The following is a 17,562-nucleotide window of genomic DNA, read 5'->3' on the forward strand; positions in this document are numbered from 1 at the left end:
GCAAAATGCCTTCCAGGATCACTAAGCTGTTCTCTATAATGGCCTTCTGTATTAACCTAATGGTGGATTTTCCTGTTTACTTAGCAGGGTTTTTCAGTTACCTATAATCCTCTGTTGAACTTGTCACTTGCAAAGTTCACACTACAGCTATTATAAGTGGGTTTGGGGCTTTCTACTTCAGCCACATACTAGCATGGCTGTCTAGACCCCTAAAACTGAAAGAAATTGAAAACATGCAGGAAATGGGAGTATTGAGACACTGCAAATGAAAGAAAATGTGATGGACTGGCAGGCTAGTTGTGTGCCCCTTCAGCCTTGTCTCTTGATACGGTCTTCACCCGTTTACTATCATGATAGCAATACCTGCAATGCAGCAATAGTTTTAAACTAGCTAGCAGGGATACTGATTGTAATGTTGCTTCAGCAGCATGGATCTCAGTGCAGGCTTGCAAAACCTGCCTGAGAAGCTAACTAAATTCCATATTGTTACGCTTAAAACACAACACAGAATAAGATATGCACCTTTATTTTTGAAAGGCAGAATGAAGGAAAAAAGATCAGTCTTTGAAAATACTAGTCATTAGCAGTAAGTAACTGAGTAGCAGCAGGCAGGAAGCCCAGCCTGCTCACTGTTTTGCTCCCTGTGGAGCACATGCAGTGTTGCTTTCACTTTTCCTGGCAGAGGCTTAAGATACAGAAATTGCTATTACCATACTTCCTCACTTATAGTGCTTGCCCCAATTCCCAGCAGTTGATTTCAAGGGGTTGGGGGTGGGGGAGAAGACCACTGGAAAGTAGGGCTGGAAGGGATGTCATGAGGCCATCTAATCCAGCCCCCTGCTCAAGGCAGGACCATCCCTGACTAAACCATCCCAGCCACGTGGCTGTCTAATCTGCTTTTGAAAATTTCCAAGGATAGAGATTTCACAGCTTCTCTTAGTAGGCTGTTCCAATGCCTGACTGCCCTCACAAGCATCTGCTGTATGCCATAAATATGGTAGCCAGGCTCTTACCCTGCACTGAACTCCATGCTATCACAGCTTCACTGTTAACAGTACCCAGTCTGCTGTGATTGGATACTGCTCACAGCCTTCGCAAGGACCAAGGAAAAAATCTCTCAGAGGAGCCCCGCCATCTACTCTGATTTCAGCACAAAACAGTCAGCCAATAGTACCCATCTAAACCGTTGTAGGATGTTCCGTGTGATATGTAACCATGCCCTGTACCTGACCTGATGCTCTGCTCATACAGGACCTAAGCCTGTCACATGCAACATTCCTGTTGAAGCTCGCAGGAGCTCTATGCCTGGAGAGGATTTTGCAGGAGCAAGTGTAGCTCAGCTTCCTCCATCATCTTCAAAAACAAATAAAAAATAATGAATACATATCACTGCAATTTAACCAAGAAGCATCAGTTTTCATCCAAACTTCTACCCAACTCTGACAGTTTTGCCCAACTCTGACTTGGCCTCGCACTACTACTCTCCAGATCCTACTATAATACTGATTGGAGTTACAGAATTATGAACAATACAAATAGAACAGCATTCAGTAGAAGAGATTCACACTGCATGACTCAGATTATTCTATCACTCACTTCACAATGTATTTGTTTCTGTTGCTCATATTGTTCATTGTACATACAGTTTCAGCAGGAAAAAAAAACAACCACCCTCTAAAAGCAGAGGTTTTCCAAGGAACTAAGCATTACTAATGAGAAACACTCATTTACAACAATTTCTTTCAGCTTGTCAAAACTGATGACCTAAACTCAAGTGCTCACTTCTGAAGCATTTGGTATTGATAAAAGTATGAACTGACAATATAATTTAGAGTGGATTTTCTATAAAGTGTTCTTTAGGCTAAGGATAGACATTACAGATAAACTAGTTTAAGTCATCAGAAACTGGTTTAAACCTGTAACAGAACAGACATTCAGTGCACATCAACCAGTTTCAAAATGGCCAAAGCTGGTTTAAGATAAACCTGGTTGAATGTAGTATCAGACTTAACTGATTGTTAAGCAGGCAGAGGCAGGGCCTGTGAGTGGCAATGGCGGTGGCAGTTGTGGTGGACAGACCCCACTGTGGTCCCCCAGGGGCAAAGTGGGGAATAAGCCCTGCCCGCCCCCTGCCAATGGTGCCCTGCCAGCTGGGCTTTGGCCACATGCCTGCCCCCAGAGAGGTGAGAGGGGAGTGACCATGACAGGGGCAGCAGCCCTTGTCAGTGTCCAGGAGCACGAGCCTCTTCCTGGTGGAGGGTCTGCATTGTGGGTGGGGGCAGGGCAGGGAAAGCTGCTGCAAATAAGCGATGGTGGCGGTGCTGGGGTCAGGAAGGAAGGGCAATGGCCCCCTCCAAGCCCTGGTGCCACCACCCACCCCATGCAGCCCACAGCAGCACTGACCCCTGCTGGTGACCCCTCGCTGGTTAGAGGGTTGCACTGCCTGGACACTGGGGCAGGGGCTGCTGCCCCGTCAGGGCCCTGCCCCCTCACCGTGGCAGCAGTGGGGTGGGGGCATGGCCAGAGGCCGGCCAGCAGGGCCCCTTAGGTGAGGGGGCAGGGAGGGCGGTTATTCCCCCCTCTCTTTGGCATCTGGCAGAGGTGGCTCTTCCCGCCACTTGCCCTATGCACAGAGCCAACAGGGGCGGCAACAGTCAGAGTGGGCATACCCCACTGTGGTCCCCTGGGGCAGTGGAGCTAGATTGGGGAATAACCTCCTCACCCTGCATGTTGAATGTCTGTCCCTAGCCTTGACAACTCATTTTTCAATGCCAGTATTACACAAAGGAATGGATAGGAGTGATATAGAAGGATGTGTGCTTGATGGTAACAAAATAAAGAAAATCCCTCCTTGGAATAAGGAATGTGTTAGAGGATACTTGTAGTATACCTACTTTTTGTTTCTCAAGCCAGACATATGCCTCCTAATTCAACATCTATGGATGTTCTAGACAAGAAAATAGTCTTAGGCAGAAATTTTATGACATAACTACATACTATTATATACCATGATATAATTCCTCATAAATTTGGGTCCTAGAGTGTTCCAAAGAAACAATGCAGAACCAAAAAAAGAAAAAAGGCAACCTACATTTTAAACTTGAGTGCCCACCTGGAAATGTTTACCTATTTAACTATGGTGGCCAGATTATGCCAATATAATTCTACCAGGTTTCCTACCAAGTTAGGCCTAATAATTGGGATTTTCAAGGACAATGTATGGAAGTACTCCTATCTTACTGGCATTCTCTGGGTCTGGAGTACTGTCCCCCCTCCCCACCCCACCCTTTGCTCCTTTGAATGTCATAGCTTTACATGCCATTAGAGTCTAGGATTCCAAACGATGGGCAGCAAAGCCAGAATGGAATATTCAATATTCAGTTGTAAAATGTGGCCCACTTACAATCACTTCCATTAAGCCTAGGCCCCAGTCAAGATCTCAAATTCTGTGACATCAGAGAGAGAGCGAGTGAGTTTTCACTTCTATATTTACCACCACATAGAAACAGAATTTTGACCTGGCCTCACATTTCACATGAACATTTCCAGCATATGGTACAGTATTTGGTCTCCCTCATAACAAGACTTAAGGGACTTGTTTAAGCCATGAGACTTGTTTAAGCATAATTTACAGCGAAAATATTTGTGAGCTGGTTTAAATGATATAGATTATGGATGAGTTAGGAATGAGCAGAATTAACTAAAGAGCAGGCATCAGGCTGTTGGGTTCTGTGGCAGGTTTGGGATTTGAGGGCCCTCAAAGGGACTAGTTTTGCAGTTAGGAGAGATATTAGACACACTTTTCGACATACTAAATCACACAGAAAAAAACAGGACAACCGCTCCCTCTCTGACCTCATAGTCCATGTCCTCAAAGTAAGCCTACAAAACACTTTCAAGAAAATAGGCTAGGGAATAAAAATGTATAACATTACTGGAAACCAAAAACCATGGACTTAATAAATACACTGTTTTAATGGCTCATTATAACTTCCTTGCTCCCTCTGCTCACCAATCCTTGTTGCACAGGTAGTATCCAGAGATGGTGCAGTGATGCAGCTGCACCCTGCTTGCAGACTGAACCGTCCTGCAGGAGCCTCTGGGGACCATTTTTAAAGACCCCAAAGCAGGGAGAATCCCCTTTCCCTTCCTCTCAGAGGACCCTCCTTCCCTCCCCTCCCCCACCTTCTGCTGCTGCTTTCTACCCTGTTCTGGGGTCAGGGGAACTTCAGAGCTGCTCCTACCTGCTCCAGCCTGGTCGCACAGGGATTGGGCTCAGCTGGGACAGGGACAGCAGGAGATTGGGTAGGGTGGGGAAAGCCACCCCCAACCATCACCCCTGAGCTCAGCCCCTGTGCAGCCTGGCTAGAGTAGACAGCAGATCTGAAACTTCCCCATCCCAGGGAAAGATGGCATAGGGGAGAAAGAAAGGGGAGGGGAGGATTCTGTCTTGCTTTGGGAACTTAAAAAAGTCCCGAGGGGCTCCTATGTCTATACTGGTAGAGGGCAAAGGGGGAAAGAGGCTGGGAGTTGGGGGTGCAGCCACCCCTGCAGTGCAGATTGCTGCTCCCATACTCCTCTCTGCCAAATCCTGGATCTGACCCTGACAGTATTTATCTTCTTGCCATTTGAATGGTCTTATTCTTTAACATAATTAGATTTATCTATAGCTACTGTTCTTTACCTAGCCTTTAACAAAGGAAGTGGGCAGTAAACCCCTGGAGCAACGAAAATGATCAGGAGTATTTAAAGAATGCAAATTCATTATGTAATGTAATTTCACTAACATAATAGGATTCGCTGAAAATAATTATTCTCAGTGATGTTTAGCATAGGCTCTATCTGCTTCTTTCCAGACCTGAGGAGAGGCATTAGGGGCCTGCAAACTTGTCTAATAACCTCTCCCAAGCATGAAGCCGGTCCAGTAAAAATAAAAATAGTATTGAGTAGCAAATCGTGCTTCTTTCTAGTCTTGGGGAAAATTCTACCTTGTTGCATACTACAGTAGATATCAAGTAGTCCAGAGCTCCCAAAGGGAAATCCTTCTTCCATCAGATCTTGTGTTCCTCAATGGAAGGTTGGCCAGTCTATTCCCAGGGGTAGAAGAGGTGCCATCCTCTTCCTCCCAACCTTATGCCTCCATGTCAAGGCCAAACTGAATTTGTTCATTAAGACTGAGCAACTACTACACTTGAAGAGTAATATAGGGACAGCATGGGTGCTGAAAAACTAAATACCAAGTGAAAAGAATAGCTTTTCTAAATATAATAAGCAGCCTGTTCAACTTATTTGGTTGAAAAACATACACCTGGCATTTTTTATCTCATAAGAAACAAAACACCAAGACACTTCATGATGATTGCATTTACTTTGAATAAATACCCTTTGTTCCTTCAGTCGGTGGCTAATTGCCAATTTGTTTCATGAATAAAACCTGACACTGGAAAATAGAATCCAGCTATTAAATATGGAAGCTTTCAAAAGAATCAGGATAGTATTAAGCTTAAGGCAGAGTTATTCTGCCAGCAAAATTCAATGTGCTAAGCAAAATCCCATCTTCTGTATCTTCTCATCTGAATTTAACTTTTTTTCCATTGGATTAACTCCCTAAAGAGCAAGTGTATTCCAAACATTTAAGGGCTCTAACAAAAAGCCATCACTGATCCCTGAGCTAGAATAATATCCCAAATGGACCCTTGTTGGTAACATGATAACAAAATCAGTTCTTCAGTCAAAGAGAAGAGTCTTTTTGCTTCTCTGTTCTTTTCCTTTTGTGGATTGACATGAAGATCAGAGTCATCAGCATGAATAAGATTTAAAATTCCGATGAAAACAATAAGAGATACTGAACACTTTCTGGCCCTCCCAAATTCGTATTCAGCCTTTCCTTTTGTTAGAGCTGTAATCACACTCCCATCAGTATTCAAGGGATTTGCACAAACAAGGTCTCTTCTGTCAAAAATCGCAGCAAGTTAATGCAGTCACAGACTGCTCAGATGTGTAGATTATTGCCTCGGAAAAAAGATGCAACCCAGTATTTTGATGTATGTCAGCTTTCTATAGAGATCAGACAGTCTTAAAGGATTTGAGGACTGGCTTGCCCACTGTAGGATAACATATTGTACCTGTACACAATTGAATCGGGAAAGCATAAAAAGTGAAACAAAAAGAAAGGATCTAGCTTGGAGCCACAGTTATAAAAAAAATGCAGAGATGAACCAAAAAAAAGACTTTAGCTTAAAGAGCAAATGCCATATTGGTTTAATACATCACAGGTCTCTCAGGAAACTATTTCCTGCATGTATGGGGATGGAGTTAAACAATCTAATAAAAACCTTGCATCTTTACTTTCCAGGTGTTTGTAGCCCACTTACCGTTCATGTCAGTTGCCCATCCTCTTTGGTGCCCATCCATAGAACATAAAAGTCTTATCAGAACTCCCAGCTATCTGAGCTAATTTGTTAGCTCAAGTGGTAAAGATGATGCTATCGCTTCTCATGATCTCTGCTTTAGACTCTAATTAGGCCCAAAAAGGCAACTCCCACATCATTACAGGCCAAATTCTGCTCAACATTTTCATTTAAAAATTGCATTGTTGGCTTCAGTGGGAAAAGTCAAGTAAAATGAACAGAATTTAGCCCTAAATCTAGCACTGCCTTGATATCTGTGGCTTTAGAAATCTAGTTGTTCCAGAGGGATACAAACATGCTGATAACTGGTCTTGCAGTTTAATTCTTTCACAAATACATTTCATGTCCATCATGAATCCCTTTCATACCAACTTTGGTAAACTTATATATGCTTGTGTTTGAATTTTCATACCCTATATATTAGACAAATTATTACTGACAGTCAGGAAATAAACAACTGAGTTTAACAAAATGTTTCTGAAAGACATGCCATGGAGAGAAATAACTGACCTGTTTCAGAACTCTTTGCGCATCCTCTCCAGCAGGGACGCTATGAAAATCAAACAATGGAATAAGGAGTTAGAATCAATACATCAGAATGGACTGATGGATTGACTATATTCTGCAGAATTTATACTGCTTTTGCCTTCTCCAAATTTGATTTCTAATAGGTGCAGCATATCTCCCAGGCACCTTACAAAGTTTAAATAATCCTTAACACTCCTTTGAGTCAGGGAAGTTTTAGTTAGATGTAGGTAAACAGTGAGAAAGAAAGCCTGCAAATGTGTGCTTGGCTTAACCACAGTCTCTGCTCTCTTTTGCTATTACTCTCCACAAATATGAATATATCATTAAGCTTTATTGTCACAAATGCTTGCACAGAGAGAATTCCCAAGCCATCTGAGCATCAAAACCAAAAACATTCACCCACGTGCACACACACACACACACACACACTGTATAAAATTACACAGGTCATGCCTCTACCACCTTGGAACAGAAATAATATCACCTCACTGAAACCCATCACAGCTTACCTACCCAAACAAAATAGCACACAAATACTGTGTTTACAATCTACCCATTAATAGAAGATATTTACTGAGTAACACATGTAGGAAATCAAGATTTGCCCATGGCAAATCTGTAAGCAGAAAAAGGCAGTTATTTGCTGGATAAATCATTGATTGTGCATTATTTGCTAAACTCTAGTATTATTATAGCCATTTGCAAATGAGGAAATTGAGGTATACATTGCGTAGAGTTAATATAAAGGATTCTGCCAAGTCAATTTAGGCTCAATATTTAATTTTATAAAGGAAGCTCTTATTCAATCTAACTTAACCAGGAAAGAATGAGATCCCCCTACAGGCAGTGTTTGCAATCCAAATATTTCAGCATTCTGTTAATACAGGAGAAACAGGAACATTAGAAATTGATTATAAATAAATTGAAATTGACTACCTCATTTCCTTACTCTAAACTGACTGAAATGTCAACAGATTTAGACTGCAAGCTCTTCAGTGCAGCGACCAACTTTGAGACATACATCTATAAAGTACCTAGCATGGTGAGGCTGCGTTACTTCATCAGGGCATCTGTGCCATAATGCAAATTTAAATAATGCTAATATAAAATACATCACAAATGAGAAAATAATAAATAAATGCTTCCAATTCTGTTAGTTGTAATAATTTATGTCTTGCTAACTAGTGAGACAGGTACAAAGAGCTGTATTTTAAAAAGTCATAAAAAATTAACCTGATTTTGTCCCTACAAAGAATTTCTTAAAAATTACAGTGTGACACCACATCCTGCAAAGATGTACATGCTTATATTTTTTGCATCAGTCAGTGATAAGGCTAATGGGACACAACCCAGGAGTCCTGGCTCACTGTCCCAATTGTAGACTAGACAACTCTAAGGACTTGGCCCTCTTCTGTAAATATGATTCCACGCTGGTCAAGTGTCTGAAAAACCATTAATGCAAAAGGTTGGTGGGTCCTTCTTCTCCTTTTCATCCTCTTTGCTCTAAGTCACTTAGTCTTAAAGCTAAGAGGAAAGCATGTTATAAAAGTAAGCACATTACTGGCTTTTCATGAACTCAAGCAGAGTTGAATAGGATCACATAGCTTAGGGGCTTCATATGTAGAACAGGATCTAACTCTATCTTTACTTCCTTCTACTAATCTAGAAGCCTGTATCCTCATCCTCACTGCCTTAGTTTAGCTACAAAACTTTTAGCAACTTTCAGTCTTAATTAGGGAAACAAAATAAGTGTCATTCGATGCACTTTCCATTTGGTTCATTTTCATGAATAAGACATTAGAAGTAGGTGATAGACTCTTTCAGAAAGCATCTCTGCTTTTTTCCCCCCCTTTCAAGTTCCTTGCTGGCATGCCCCACTATTAACCTCCTTCCACATTGAGAATTAGCTATTTATTCCCGCTCTTTGTTCCATTTCTCAAAGGGTTCTTCCTCTTACAATCTTTACTCAGGAATCCTCAGTTGCCTTTTGTAAATGAACATATCAAAAGCCTTTTGAAAGACAAAATAAATTATATTCACTGGCTGCAATACAGAAAAAGCTCCTGCTTTGACCATTAACAGAACTTTGCAAGTCTTCTTGTTGACTGGGGGCTTGTTGGTTCTTGCTGACTGAACATTTAATGTACTTTCCTGACTGAACCGTGGTGCAGGTTAGCAGCACTAGGCTAGGATCTGCATTAAGATGAAGGTATTTTGATTCAGAATTAGAGTCTGACTATGTCCTTTTCTTGGTACTTTCTGTCAAAAGACATGCTAGACAAAAAGAAGGCATGAAAAAACAACTTCTATAATTCATAATTTAATAGTATTAATACCATAGGAGGCACAAAAGTGAGTATTTTAATCTCTAAGAACTGAAAATACCGAGTTATACACAGCTCTAATGAACAGGCCTCCATTAAAAATATGTGGGGACCTCATGACTAAAACAGAAAGCAACCAAATTGAATTGTGGAGGGCAATTCCTCACTTAGCCATACAGGGTATGAGGAGGATGTAAAATAGAATGAAAATAGAGCATCCAAGGCAAAAATATTAACAATGAAGTAGAACTCTGCTATAGTGGGCAGTGAAATAGGAGTGGTTCAAAATCAGTAGTGGGTACAGGGGATGAGTGAGTTTAGACTCGTATCTTATTCACCAGTTTAAGGCATCACAAACCGACCAGATGGTTTACACACCTGTGATCAAGCATTCTAAGAATAGGAATATAACAAGTCAGAGTAATTTCAGTGGTTACTGAAGAAATTGCACATTGCCTACCTGCATCCAACTTGAACCACCAGTATCCTGGTCTATGAAATCTATCAGTAACATCAGGGTCTGACTCAGGAAAAAATGGACACAGAGGAAAATATATTCTGAGCAAATTCTAAATGTCTTAGAAGTATCAGACCTCACTGATAAAAAAGGATCACCACATGATTATTTGTACTGTTGGTTCTATACATGCTCACTGTGCTTTTCTGTCAAAAAGGCAACCAACTGCTTGCAATCTAGATAAATAGGTACAGGTACAGGTGATATCCCTTAGGAGTCATATCCCAGATATTAAAATGCAGCCACTTCTAGAGTAATATAGAAGTGAAGTTTTACAGAACACAGCAATCCTGCATGGCAATTTAGAACAAAAAATGGAAAATACTTTTCCAACTGAGGTTACAATAGAAATTTTGATGAGAGCCTAATAAAACAGACTGAGATGTGACAGAACAATGTGATAATACATCATTAACACCCTGCATTTGCAAAAAGCTTTCTGGAATTTGTTGATGATTAGATTAGGTCAGCACCTTAGCTTTCTGCCTCCTCTGGAAGATGAAAACCTGAAGTACTCCTAGCACTAGCAGACCAAGAGATTGGTTCAGGTTTGACTCAGTGGGAAAAGCGCTACCCACTGAATTGCCAAGACCGCTCTCTGCAGCACATAAATCTTCACAGAGGTCTCCCATCCAAATACTGACTCAACTGACTGCATTTAGTCTGTGAAATCAGATGAGATTGGAGTCCAAAGAGGTAGAATTGCTTTAATGTGCTTTAATAACCACCAGACTTACTGTGGCATAATGCAGCTTCATAGTAAAGTAATGGACTTGAACATAACTTTCAGATTTAATAATCAGACAAAAGCCCCATTGAAGATTTGTTATATTCATATGTATATTTATCCATTATCTTACACAGCTTGAACCTATAAAACTAGAAACATAAAGCTGTTTATATTAAAAAGTACTGCCATAATGTGATAACAAAGAAATACAAGAAAAAGTCACTTTCCGCTAACACTGAACGAGGAGTTTTCTTAGAAAAAGGGACCATCCCTAAAGTTTACCCAACTCCTGCTGCATATTCAAAGCTACAGTGCACCCATCTTCACAACTACCTCGGAAAGAAGGAAATATATTATGTTTCAGCAGTGAAACAAGAAAAATACTGGTGTCATATCCCCACAGTCAAACTAGTTCCAGGGAAAGTTGAGAAACTGCCCAGGTTCCCACCATACAAGTTAAATGACATCACACAGGTACAAACAATATCTGAGGAAAGGAATAAAAATGAATTTGATTCACATGGTAACAGTAGACTTGGCTTACAAAGAGGGCAGAGAGGAACATTTCAAAACAATGGGCGAGAGCTCTGGAGTTTCTTTTTTAACAACAAAAAGTATCCCACCCCCATAAAGTTTCCCTCAAGTAACAAGTATTATAAGCAAGATATGTTCTTCCTTTTTCATTCACCAGTTATCTCCACAGAAAAATATGTTGGAGTAATGTGAAATACAATGCAATTCAGGCAGCATTGCAAAATCCAGGTTAACAGAGACCTAAGCCTTTATTTTGTTGAAAAGCCTTTCAAATGGAATAATAAACAAACAAACATAATCACGGGGGAAAAAACAAAATTTGAGCATTGAATATATTTTTTCATCAAACCAGCATGAAGTATTTGATGCAGGGAGAATAGTATGAGTTTGAAAAATCAGACCTTCTGGCAAAATATCCCCTGACTGCATGGTCTCAATTTTTTGTTACCCTTTTGCAAAGGGAACAAAAGCACTCCATGACCAGTCTTTTGACCTAGTCGGAAGGAAACCAGATAGGACTCAGAAAGCAGAAAGAGCATAGATAAGCCATACACCAGTAGTAGACTGGACATTGGGAAAGTTACTTAGACAAGATGCAGAGTAGAGCACTGAAAAAACTGAGACTTGATATACATGCTAGCACCTTCCTCACCACAACCCAACTTGGAGGGGAGCAAGAGGAAGGGCAAGGGGAAGAGAAATTTAGAATCAGTCATCCCATATGGAAAGGAAAAAGGGACCCAAAGCAGGTGAGGACCAAAAGATGCATGACTATGCAGCTGAACTGACAGAAGACAAAGGGAAACTCAGGGATTTTTTTCTGCTCCACTGTGACAATCAGTAGCAAGGGCTGAAAGAGGCTAAAATGCACTCTGAGAGTTTAAAAACCTTTCACCCAAATGCAGTAAAGTAGCACTACTGCCCAAAGTCTACCCTGTGATGTCACAACTATCAGCACAAAACCCAGCGACATGGTATCACACAGGCACAAGCGGAGCTAAAGCCTGGCACCCCTTCCCAGAAGGCACTGGAGACTTGAGCACAACAGGGCAGAGCTCTCGGGTGAACCATCTAATGACTCAGATAAGTCCTGATAAGTAAATATCTTCATATGAGGAATGAATTGATGCATATATCTGCACAAACAATGAAGCATATATATCCTGAGTGGGATGAGACCAAAGTAGGGCAGATCAAAACTCTAGCTTAATGAAGAAAAGCTGTTCTGCCCAGTGTCCAGATTATATTGCTAGACTATGACTTAGACCTGGGTTCTCCCAACCATGCTGTTAGTTTGCCTGTTTGTCAAAGAAAATTGGATGCTCCTTGCTTTTTCTCCTGTAAACACAGAATTACAACCTGTATAAAACCCTATAAATCTGAATAAAGCCCACAAAGTCCTGCACTGGGACCCTGATTGTGGAGGCGTGGACCCCCAGAAAGTCCGGGTCCCCACCAGCCTTTGACAGAACAGCACAGAACATCCCGACTGTGAGAGGGGAATTAATGAGAACTGAAAATCCCAGAAGTGCATTCTTTTGAAACCGATTCTTAGTGGAACCAGTAACTACTGAGCTCACTGAATTCCCTCCCTTATTCTTTAAAGCCTAATACAGAAGCAATTACTAATAAACAGAATAGAGCAAGGTTGGATTTCTGTGGTGGTAAAATCCTGTTTTCCCATTGCCTACAAGAGGAGTAAATGGAAAATTCTCTCTGGAACTAGTTGCATAAATCTGACAGCAGGGTTCACCCATGTGGGGGCTGTACTATGTCTGCCAACAGGTGGGAGAGGGAGAGGTAGGGCACACTTCCAAATAGAGAAGAGACAGTAGTGTGCAATCACCCAAAAATCAAGCACACATAGGGAGTGGCTTTGATATATACAGTATGGATTCCCTATTTTTTTTACATCCTACAGTCACCCTATGGAACCAAATTTGCAGCTAGGTCTTCAGCTCTCAACTCTTCTCATCTTAATGATGGAGAAGGGGAGAGGAAGGGAGATACATTGCCCCCTGCATTGGCCAATCAACTCAATTTAGCTCTCACATTTGGGGATGCGTGTGTGTGAGGGCTAGAGGGTCAGACGGAGGCCATAAAAAAATTGTCCTATTCCTGTTCTTGTACACATTTATGTCAGACACTAAAACTATCAATTCAGGAGCATTAGGAATCACATTAGTTGACAATTAATTTAGAATGAGAGAGATCTTATTTGAAGGTATCAGCATAAGGGGGCAGGAGAAAAGTTGACCTTTCTTCCTGAACCCAGAGAGCAGGGGACTTACCACAGCTTCATTCTGCTGAGTAATAGAAGCTGATTGGTGACTGAAAAGTATCAAAGGCCTAGTGAGGACATTTTCAAATTCCAGGTCAAGCCTCTAGTCAATGGGTGGGAAGTGCCAGTATGATCAAGAAGGAGGATCCAGGAGTTCCAGGTTTGGTAGCCCTTCTAAACCTGGAGTGACAGAGGATGTGCAAGGGGGACGGATTGCCTTCCAATTCTGTGCAGACGGCACATGATAAAGGCACGTGTTCCCAGTCTCCAGGGGCCATTATTATTATTTCTTGGGTTTCACAGGTAGTTTTTAATGACTCCACTCTGGCATCAGGGACACTTGACCTTATTTGTAAGGTTTCACAGGACATGGAAAGACCTAAACTGGATTTTCCTACCTGAGGCAGGTGGCTGTATGTATCCAGGGACCATTAGGTTTCAAAAGAAATTTCATCTCCACCACATATTGCTCTCACTTGATGCTGACAAAATAGTTCTCTCTCTTGCTTCTGGGGTAGGGGAGGTTGGGTTGCCAATGCTACTGACTTGCCTCTCTGGACAGCAGCCACAATAAAACTAATTAGACAAAAGTCCACTGGCAACTTCACAGCACTGCACATGTCTGAAGTGAAGAAATGGGTTCACCCAGAATGAGTGACTAATGGAGGAATACTAATAAGAGAACCTGTAAAATAGGGCAGAAGCAGTAGCAGCACCAAACAGCAGAGAGGGGAATCATGGCAAAAGAGAGAGCTGGACAGAAAGGGAAAGGAGACATTCAGTGAAGCTGAATCAGAACACAGAAGGATTAGGAAATGCAACAGAAGTGTTTTCTCCTAATAGAGAAACAGTAAACAACACTTACCTCCTGACTAGCGCCTTGTCCCTTGGACCATTTCAGTCCTGTTGCAAGGTCCCATCCACCCCCACCCCAGTACATGAAGAGCCTTGCCAGACAATACACAAGCCTATGGAGGTGCATCTGAAAGGACTTTGGGGTTTAACAAAACTCATTTATTTATGGCCTATTGGACATGCTCGCTGACATTCACTTTATTGTGATTAATGAAGTTGCTAATATGTGACACACCATTTGAGGGGTTGCTCTTGGTTAAAAGCAATAAGCAAATAAAAGTGAAGCTTGGTTTACAAGACAGTCTTCAATTCACAACCCTACCAAACCAGAGCAAAGCAGCAGCTCAGTGGGCCAATGAGCATAGATGTTGCAGCAGAAGTAAACACACACACAAAACTAGTAAATAGCCAAAGTGCAAGCAAGGCATTCCCTGTAGTTAAAAGGAATCATAAAAGACTTCTCATAAAAGGCAATAATGAGGAACAGTACCCGAGTTTGGAGAAAAGAAACGATCATTTAGTAGCTTACTGCTGGACCAGGTATGTCAAACAGATGGGGACTCAACGCTTCACACGTGGCATGTAGATCTGTAATGGGCAGGTCCTATTAATCCCATGAGCACCATTCCCTTCTTACGCTTTGGCAACAGTCATGCAGCTTGTCCTGTCAACAAAGCAACAAATGAGCCTCTTCCTTCTCTGGCTCTTAAAACTGCCCTCTGACTCCAAGTCGCCCCAAAGCCTGGTGGGTGGTCAGAAAATTCCATTCTTCTGAGAAAGCTTTGTGAAATGAAACTACCATCGATACCCAGGCAAGAAGAAAAAGAAAAAGAAAAATCTTCTTTCAAAAAGTTAAAGCTTGAGCCCGAGGAAGATGGAATGAAAATATCTGCAGAGCCTGAACTAGTGTCAGGAGACTACAAAGAGAAGGTGGAAACAGACACAGGCTCTGAAAAAATAGAATCAAATAAAACTCTAATATAGACTTTTCCCTATAATAAATAAGAGAGATGGGCTGTTCCAAAATAACAAAGAAAGGGGCTAAAAGACTGCTGAGACCTGCTGCTACGTGCTTCATCAGTACGCTGCAAAGCCATGATGAAATATGAATACTGTCTAACCTAACGTCATCAGAACTTCTCTGATTATGCCAGGTGTTGGAAATGTGCATCTGTTCTTTGTGCAGCATTGATGGTGCACCCTTTAAAGGAAATTCTAGGAATCCACAGGACAGAAGCAGATTAGTATGGAGATCAGTGTTTGAATTTGTTAGTCCAGCGCTGCATATCTAATTCACACTGTCATCTTGGTTGCAATGTTCTTTAGCTCTATTGCTGTGAGCCTAGAAATTGAACATTCATTTAGTGCTAACAGCACCAACATTTCCAGCAAGTAGTTCCAAAGACAAATGTGCACTTTGCACTGAAATACTCACCTCTTAGAAGAAACATTCCTCCTTTTACCAGTTTATTCTTATTTGTATTTAATAGGAAAAAAAGCCAGATTTTAGTTGTAATCTTTCAAACAACTTGCACAGTGGATCATGGGCGACTGGTGCCTTCTTACTCAGGGAGGGGAGGGGGGAACATGCCCCCCACCACCCACCAGTCAGCAACCAGGGTCAGCAACCCACGACCGATCTCACTCACCAGCTTCCGGAAGTGGCCACGATGCTCCCACTCCCCAGCTGTCATGGGGGGCACTGGCACTCCCGCCAGCCCCCCCCCGCCCATCACCTAAGCAGGAGCACAGCCTGTCAGGGGGTGTACCAGCACTCTCAGGGGGTGCACACGCACCCCCGTGCACCCCCTACGCGTCATTACTGCAGTGGATGTATCTACATGTGTGCTTTACTGCAGAGTTGACTAATTAGCTCTGCAGTAAAGTATCACTAATTACATGTGCACTGGTATTAGGGTGCAGTAAATTAATTAACTCCACTGTAAGATAGTACTGTCAGGGACAGTACTATCTTGTGGCACAGTTACTATGCCAAAATATATGGGTAGATGGTGATGGGACATGAGGGTGCTAAAGTGCGGGGGGCTGTCTGCCACATGGCTCTGTACTTTAGCACTCTTGTGCCCCAGCTAGCCCATCCATTGCCCAATGCCACCACCTGGAGCCCAGGGCTGACCCCAAGCCCACTGGCAACCCAGGGCTGCTCCGCCCTGGCTCAAACTGCTGCTGTCCCAAACACCTGCAGATGCTGCTCCCAGCTGCAGTTGACTCGAGTGCAGGCAGCTCCAGTGTTTATCATGTCATATTAACTGCATATGTAGAGGCACCCTGAGAAAGGTAAATGCTTGGATATGTAATGGGATACTGATCAGTTTAATAAAAATGTACATTTCTATTACATTAATAGAGCATAAGTTTTACAATTTATAACACCAGAGGGTCATGTTAATACTACAAAATGTTAAATGTGGCTCATTTGAATAGACTGTCCATCTAGAAAGCTTTTATACAAAGACCACTTTTCAATTTATTCTTATATCTTAACTAGGCCCAACCCCCTGGTATAGGAACAATCTAAGAGTAGACATGTCATCAGAAGGGGTCTCAGCAGCGTTTGCTTTTACATCCAAGCTGAGGGGCTTGGGGATTTAGGGGAGGGGGGAGAGTTTTGCACTTTATCTTTAGTCGACATGTAATTCATATTTAATCAAACAGGATTTACCCATATTGTAGAAAGAGAGAATTTTGCCTTATGTTAATTGTACAGCCTCCTAAATGTAGCATCTCCTGAAGGTTTGAAGGACCTCCCCATCGTGCTATGATAACACCAACTACTGGTTTCCAGCATGATTTCCATGACTATTTTAAGGAATTTACTCTTGAGATCTGATTGAAAAATATTAACAATTTTGCAAACTTTACACAATACTGTCTTCCTCTGGTGTTGCTCAAATTTGGGGGAAAATATCATTCAAGTTTTGAATTTAAAAATCATTTTACTTGTTCTACCACCAAAAAAAAAGTGAATAATTTTTGCAAAAATGTTGCCTTTCTGGTCAAAATATAAATATTTAAGAAAGCATTGGTCAAAATTAGATCTCAAAATGCTTCCCCCAAGCTTTATATACATTTAAAAAGTTTTCATAAAAAGTTATAATTTCTGATCAGCTGCCTTTATATTCAACCAACTTATACAAAGGAAAATATAGCATTGCCCCTAGAATCCTGCGTATTACATGTGTATGTAGCACTGCAATCTAGGGAAGCTGTATAGGGGAAGATGAAATAGGCTTTCATGTAACATAGAATTCACCTCTGGAAGGTTTTTACCATAAAGCATCCCTAAGGCCAAAGCCTAGTAGGAAAAATATTAGGAGTAATTTTATATATATGGTTAGAAAAGAAATTTCACAGCTCTATTA

This window comes from Alligator mississippiensis, chromosome 1, assembly GCF_030867095.1.
Source record: "Alligator mississippiensis isolate rAllMis1 chromosome 1, rAllMis1, whole genome shotgun sequence".
NCBI classification, from domain to species: Eukaryota; Metazoa; Chordata; order Crocodylia; family Alligatoridae; genus Alligator; species Alligator mississippiensis.